Genomic DNA, 7,788 nt, shown 5'->3' with positions numbered 1-7,788 from the left:
AGTCCCCTTGCTAAACAGATACACAGCGTGTCTTCACAAATTCCAAACTGCCTCAATTTGCAAACATCTAACACTTTTTTTTAGCTTTCTGGTTTCCCATGGGGGGCACTTTTTTGGCTGCCCGGGCCTGTTTTCTGTCCCATCGCGACCCTGTTCGGGTGCAAAAACTCACCCGGGAATTCCTGGTGGGAAACAGCGCTTGGTAAAACTGCAAATGAACATAAAAATGTGAGGAAATACCACAGGGCGCCACTCGTAAAGAGGACATTTGTGTCACAGTATTTCTTGTCCGGGGGTCAGAGGGATTACAATATTTTAGGAAGAAAACCATGAAGTGATTGTACCGTGAAGAAAGAGAGGAAAATATTGATTTTTATATCCAAGTGCGGGCGAGTGTAAAATATCGTTGGGCCCTGCACTCCGACCCATTGAAAAGAAAATAACCTTTCAAAGCCTCTGCAGAGTAAAATGACAAATGGCCTCCGTTACTGAACGCCTTTATTTACAGCACATAAAAGTCTGTGCTCTTTTCATGAAAGGGTTGGCAAGTTCCGTATATCGCAATGGAAACGCTTGGCTTTTCAGCGTGATGCACAGGCAGAAGACATGCTATCACGCACACAATTTTTATAGAATGGATTCCTTCCATTTTATTTACAAAGATGCAATTCATTCATTATTTGTCCACGGTCACGCGAGAAACCGAATGTTGGGCTCCCAGGAATGACTTTATGAAACAAATCCCATATACAAACTGCCCTGTTCCCTAATTGCATGGATATGTGCACCACTTCGTAAATCACGAAAGTAACAGGTGAATAAAGGAGTATCTTACTTCAGGCATGCGTACACTGTTTCATGGGCGTAAGGTATAATTGTTTCAATCAGTTTTTGAAAAGCGCAACTACTCATCCATGAGGGTCTCAGGGTGCTGGTGGTGGGTCTGGGCCTCATTCGAAGAGCCATGTTTTGAGGTTCTTCCTGAAGATGGTGAGAGATGGGCTTTGTCTCAGGTGCGGGTCAGGTTGTTTCAGCTCTTGGCTGCAAGGTATGCAAAAGACCTTCCTCTGGCGGTGGCTTCCCGGATGCATGGGTTGGTAGCTAGCGCTTGCTGGGCGGAGCAGAGGGTTCTGGCAGAGTTATGGAATGTGAATCGATGGTTCAGGTAGGCCGGTCTGATGTTGTGTAGGGCCTTGTAGGTGTGGATGAGTAGTTTGAAGTTGATTCACCTTTCTACTGGGAGCTAAGGGAGGGTCCTAAGGTTTTAGGAGATGTGTTCTTGGCGGGGGAGGTTCAAGACGAGTCTTGCGGTGGTGTTTTGGATGAGTTGTAGTTTCCTGATGTTCTTTGTTGTGGTGCCAGCGTAGAGTGCGTTGCTGTAGTCGAACTTGCTAGTGACTAGGGTGTGGGTGATTGTTTTGTGGCAGTCGACCAGGATCCACTTGAAGATTTTGGGGAGCTGGCGGAGGTTGTGCCAGCAGGAAGAGGTGACTGCGTTTGCCTGTTCGGTCATTGACAGGGAGAAGTCCAGGATGATTCCTAGGTTGCGAGTGTGGTCAGTCGGAGTAGGTGGTGTGCTGTGCGCTGTGGGCCACCAGGAGGGGTCCCATGCTGAGGTGGAGTTTCCGAAGATTATGAGCTTGGTCTTGGCCGAGTTGAGCTTGAGGCAGCTCTCCCTCATCCAGGTGGCGACGGCTTTCATCCCGGTGTGAAAGTTCCCCTTAGCTTTGTTCGGGTCTTCAGTGAAGGATATGATGAGTTGTGTGTCATTGACGTATGACACAATGTTCATTTTGTAGTCTCTGACAATGGCTATCAGCGGGCCATGTATATGTTGAAGAGTGTTGGGCTCAGGGAGGATCCCTGAGGGACTCCGCAGCTGATTTCTGTTGGTTTGGATAGAAAGGGTGGGAGCCTGACTCTCTGTATTCTTCCGGTGGGGAAGGAGTGGATCTATTGCAAGGCTTTTCTGCATATTCCTACGTCATGGAGTCTGGTGCATAAGGTGCTATGGGAGACCGTTTCGTAGGCTGCTGAGAGGTCGAGGAGTATCAGTGCTGCAGTGTGTCCACGGTCGAGGAGTGTGCGAATGTCATTGGTGGCTGCAAGAAGAGCTGTCTCCATACTGTGGTTTCTGCAGAAGCCAAACTGAGAGATGTCCAGAGAGGAGTTGTCCTCGAGGAACTGTTGCAGTTGCAAGTTTATGGCTTTTTTCAGGGCTTTGGCTGCATAGGGTAGCAATTTGATAGGTCAGAAGTTCTTGAGCTCTGATGGGTCGGCTGTGGGTTTCTTCAGAAGGGGGCGGACGTTTGCATGTTTACAATCTTCAGGGAAGGTGGCTGTTGTGATAGAGCAGTTCAGTGTTTTGCGTAGTTTGGGGGTGATGGATGCCCTGGCTCTGTTGTATATGTTGTGAGGACAGGGGTCTATTGGGGCTGCAGAGTGAATGTTGTTCGTGATGATTTCAGTTTCTTCTGTGGTGAGCGTGGACCAGCTGTGGATGGTTTGGGTGGGTTCTGGGGGGCTGGGTCAGTCAAAGGTTCTGACGCTGGGTGACTTCTGCAGGAGGAAGTTGTCAGAGATATCCTTAATCTTGAGGTGGAAGAAAGTGGCCAGTTTGTCACAGAGGTCTTGCGATAGGGTATGCTGGTCGCTTCGGAGGGATGATTGGTGAACTCGTTGATTACCGTGAAGGGTTCTCTCGTGTTGTGCTGGGAGGTGTTCACTGAGTGCGGTTTTTTTTTTGCCTTCTTGATGCGTTGGTGGTGGGTGGCAATGGCGGCTCGGAAAGAGGCAAGGTCTTAGTTGGTTTTGCTGTTTTTCCATTTCTTCCATAGACCCCTGCAGGTGCGTTTGAATTCTTGGAGTTCGGTGGTGAACCAGCTGTCTTTTTTTTGGACGCGCTTGACCGAAGTTGATCAGAGCGGGGCTAAGGAGTTGGCACATTTGGTGATCCAGGTGTAGAGGTTGCGTGCTGCAGCTTTGGCGTCGTTGGTGGGAGGCTGGGGTGATTTGGCAAGGGTCGTGGTGAGTTGCTTGTCGGTGACTCCGTTCCATTACCTGTGGGGGGCCATGGGGTCGCGGAGGTGGCTGTTGGGTGCCGTGATGGAGAAGTGTAGGCAGTGATGGTCGGTCCAGTCCGGAGTGGAGGTATTCTTCAGGGTGATCCAGTTGCTTGAGGTAAAAATGGGGGTCTAGTGTGTGTCCTGCTGCATGCGTGGAAACGGAGATCAGTTGCTTGAGGCCGAGGGTGGAGAGATTGTCGAGTAGGGAAGTTGTGTTTCAGTCTTTAGGGTTCTCGAAGGTGGAAATTCAAGTCGCCCAGGAGGAGGTATTCAGTGGACTCCAGGGCGTGGGGGCTGGTGATGTCTACAGTGGCGCTGATGAAGGCTGGGTGAGGGCCAGGTGGCCTGTAGACTAGGGTGCAGCAGAAGGAGGAGTTGTGAGTGGCATGGCTCAGGAAGTGTAGGTGTTCCATTGTGTTGCAGTGTTCCTTTCTGTTGACCGTGATGCGGAGTGTGGACTTGTGTATGATAGCCAGTCCTCCGCCCAGATGGTAGGGTTAGTCCTTCCTTAGGAAGCGGTAGCCGTCCAGGATTACGATGGCGATGTCTGGTCCGGAGGTAGGGTTGGTCCAGGTCTCGGTTAGGAAGGCAATGTCTGAACGGGTGGAGTTGATCAGGTCCCAGAGTTCGGTGGTATGCTTGTGTAGGGAGCGTATATTCAGAAGGAAGCAGTTGATGAGGTTGTGGCTGGTGTCAGTGGTTTCAGGTTTGGGGTGTTCCGGTTGTCTGTTGTGGCTGCAACTGAGGTTGCAGTTCTGGCAGGAAAAAGGTCTGTGGGTGTCCTGAGGAGATGCGGTGCAGCAGGTGCTGAGACGTCCGGTGTTAAGGTGGTGGAGGGTCTTGGCATTGTAATGGAGGGTGGCCAAGGAATGGCTCATAGGAGATCCAGGGTTTCTGGCACTGGGTGTGGTCAAAGCATGGATGGGCGCAGACAGGCTTGCCTTTGGTGCACCTTTGGCACGCCAGCAGTGCGCCCACTGCGTGCAGCCGCCATTAAGAAGGGGAGGGAGGTTGGTGGTCCAGTCAACTGGGAGGTGGAAGGGTGGGAAAAGTGCTTCGCCGGGGCGGGGCTTTAGGGGCAGCTGTGGCGCAGGAGAGAGAGGGGAACAGAAAGGCAGAAAATAGGAGAACAGACAGAAAGAAGGAGAAAGAACCAAAACAAAGTAAAACACAGGTAAAATGCAGATGTAAAAACTAGGCGTAAGGAGAGACAGAGAGAGACGGGTGGCAAATGCATAATTTATATTATGGTGCCTACCAATGCCAAAGTATGGCCTCTTTGGTGACAATTGGCATCCTTGTGTCCTTAAATTTTGGGGTAAGGTGTCATGGAGGTGGGAGAGAGGGCTAGGGAAATTAACTCCTGGTAGACAGGTTCCCTTACTGCTGGGGGATAGACAGAGCAAGTATGGACCAGGTTTTGAGGTCCACTGCTTTCCCCTAGATGGAAAGCATGAGTGGAGGCATTGGAACAAATGCTTTCAGTCTCTCCTCTGACTCTTGTGCTCCTGCACCCACCATGTGCATGTTAGACTTATGCGCGTGTGCAGTATTTTGATGTACTCTGCATGCAGAGGATCAATATCATCCAGCAATCCATCAAATTCTGGCACCCCTTCATCTTGAAGAATGCATCATACCCCACTCAAGATAGAGCCTAACTTACCACCGAGTGTGGTAAAGGCAGGGCTATCAACACACTATAGGCTCCGGGAAGTCAATGAGGTCGACTGCCTCATTGACCTCCCGGGTGGTTACTGCACCACAATGTTTATATCCAATTGAGATCCCGATAGAGAGGCCTCGCTTTCCCTCTGATCGAGGTTCCAATCTCCAACCATGAAGGGTGCGGCTTCCGAGGAAGCGTTAGTGGCTTACTATGTGGGCTGTCCCTAAAATCTAGATACATGCTTCAGAGCTAGTTTAAGCATATGTAGGTCAGATTGCATGGTGCTACTCTGCAAGGGTTGCGTGTCAATACAATGTCTGATTCTCTTGCTCCTTGTGCAAGTGGAATGAGCTCTGGTAGAGAGCTGGTCAGGGAGAGAAGAAGGGGTCTGTTGGGGATTGGAGGGTTGGTCCTGATTGTCTCCAAGCTTACTGGAGTCCCCGAGTGAGTTTCATATTGAGAGTTGCTGGAAAATGCTGGGGAGATGAAGGGAGGAGCAGCCGTCACACAGACTCCGTGGATTCCTTTTTGTTGCTATGTTTGGCTTTTAGACTAGGACCACATGTGCTGGATTGGGCCAACTGACTAGGCTTGGATGAGAGTTAGCTGTATGCAATGAATCACCACATCAGAACAGTGACTATGTGGTAAGGTGGGATGCTGATTTCTGTTCTCCTCACTCTTGACTCAGTGCAGTGCTGGCTCCATCTGCGAATGTGGGTCTTGTGTCTCATTGCATGGCTACACTATAAGAGGGAGTGATGTTACTGACATATTTCAGTTCCGGGTCTGGTTTGATTGTGCACTGAGAAGCTGTGGTCCTGCTTTACCACATGATAGGATTACAAGGGCTGCAGCATTTGAGAGAGAAAGCTGGGGAAGGGTTTGATGTTCCAAATGGAGTAGGGTCATCAAAACAGAATAGGAGAGCAGACAGAAAGAATAGGAGACAAGGGCCTGCTGGTGAAATGTGTTCATATTCATGCCCAGATACTGATGGATCTCCACTTATGGGATTCACACTGACTTGTGTCTTCTTGCTATTCCATTCCTTTGCCTAATGGCCTCAACTAGAGGTGTGCCACAAGTAGCATGACCTGCAGCAAGACATTCAGAACCCACCATGCCCTTGTTCCCTGTGGTAGCCTCCTGTTGTGGTAGGACAGAGAGGGGTGAATGGCATCACAAGACCCTTTGGGCAGAGGGATTATGTAGTAGTGGAAAGGGAAATGGTAATTGCTTGGGCCAAGAAAATAATTAAGTGGGGAAGTGAACTGAATTGCTGTGACACCTATGAGGTATGAGAGTGGGAGATTTGACCATGTCTCCTGTCATGATCAGCCAAAGGGTGGACGAGGACGGGTGTCAGAAGGTCTGTAGTAAATCCACATTTAAAATACCCTTATCCTAACACTCACAAACAGAATATTTTAAAAAGTCTTATCCTACACCCCCCAACATTTACCCAAAATCCCATAAACAGGCTCAGTGGTGTAGCAGAGGAATGATGGGCCACAATGCAAGCAAAGAGGTGGACTCTTTACACATGGGTTACTTGGTACAATATAGCCAGAATTGTGTTCCAGTGAGCCAATCAGCCTATTGCCCTGGTCCCATTGTATGCTGTACTGTTGGAATGACCATCATTTATGTGCTACTCCCACAGATTTTTTCCTTCTGTTGCTGTTGCCTTAAGACAGCTGGTTTAGAGAAAGCACAGGCCTCCAGTGCTCTGAGAACTGAGAGATTCCTCTCGCCCCAATCCTGATGCTTCTCTTATGCTGGTTACCAGCATGAAAGCATCGCCGGTATTAGTTAGTGCAGTTTCGTGGGTCCCATGTTGGAGCTTCCAGGAAAGAAGGAGAGGTGACAAGAGGAGAGGAGGACGCCGTAAGGTAAGTGCTGTGTTTTAAAAATTGTTATTATTGTACCTCCCTGACCCCCATTGTAAATACAAGCCAGCTGTCACTGCTGGGAATGCAGTTGTAAACTGCCATTGGGACCTGGCAAATTAAACCTTTTGCCAGGCCTGGAACATCCTTTTTAATACTTATAGGTTACCCCAAGGTAGGTCCTAAAAGCCCATAGAGCAGTGTGCATAGAATTCAAAAAGTAGGACATGTATATTTAATGTTTTACATAACCTGGAAGTGAAGAACCTCCATATTAATGTTTCACTATGACCAGGCTGCCCCTCCCATAGAAAAAGACTGAGTTACACTATCATAACTTATAGTGTTTAATTTCAGTTTGGCAGTTATATTATTATTATTTTGAAAACAACACTTTTAGAAAGTTATCATTTTCCTGTCTGAGCCAAATCAGACTTTAAGCCAGTTTTCACTGTCACCAAGAGCTGAATGGCTTCTTGAATAGGTGTGAAGTGGCTCATGGAGCTGAGAAAATGGGAAATGGACTGACCTTCCCCTTACAGGATGGTCATTTGGACTGAGCCCAGAAACTTAATTAACTTCAAAGTATGCCTACCCTGTCACAGGCAGATGTAGCCCACATCTGGGTCTGCCTCCTCTTTTGTCCTGCTACCAGCCCAGCACCAATCCCAGTGGGAGTGGAGCTACCTCTGGACCAGGTTTGCAGAGACCAAAACAGACGATTTGTCAATTATCATAGCCACACCTGAGTGTACACATGGAGATCTGCACAGGAGAAGTACAATTTTGCCATCTTGGATTTAGGTAGAGAAGGACAGTATGTACATTTTAACACACAGGATGTGCTGCAGATGTGGGTGGGGGAAGCCCTGGGAACTTTTACCCCATTGGTTTGGGCGGGCCAGGAGTTTCTTCACCCATAGACTGACACTGGTCATAAATGTGGCACCCTCAGTACCATCCGCTGAACACTTCTGGACCGGTGGAAGAACAGAACTGGAACTGCTGTCTATGACTTGAGAAGAGCCTGGAAGACTGGACTGTCTGTCTCTCTTACACCCAGGACAAAGAAATGAAGTCCAAGGGTCATAAGCCTGATCTCCTTTTTGAGCTACAGGCACACAACAAGATTCAAGAGGTCGTTTTATTGCATTCCCAGCTG

Source organism: Pleurodeles waltl, chromosome 10 (genome assembly GCF_031143425.1).
Source record: "Pleurodeles waltl isolate 20211129_DDA chromosome 10, aPleWal1.hap1.20221129, whole genome shotgun sequence".
Classification (NCBI taxonomy): Eukaryota; Metazoa; Chordata; class Amphibia; order Caudata; family Salamandridae; genus Pleurodeles; species Pleurodeles waltl.
Note: the sequence above shows the minus strand (reverse complement) of the source record.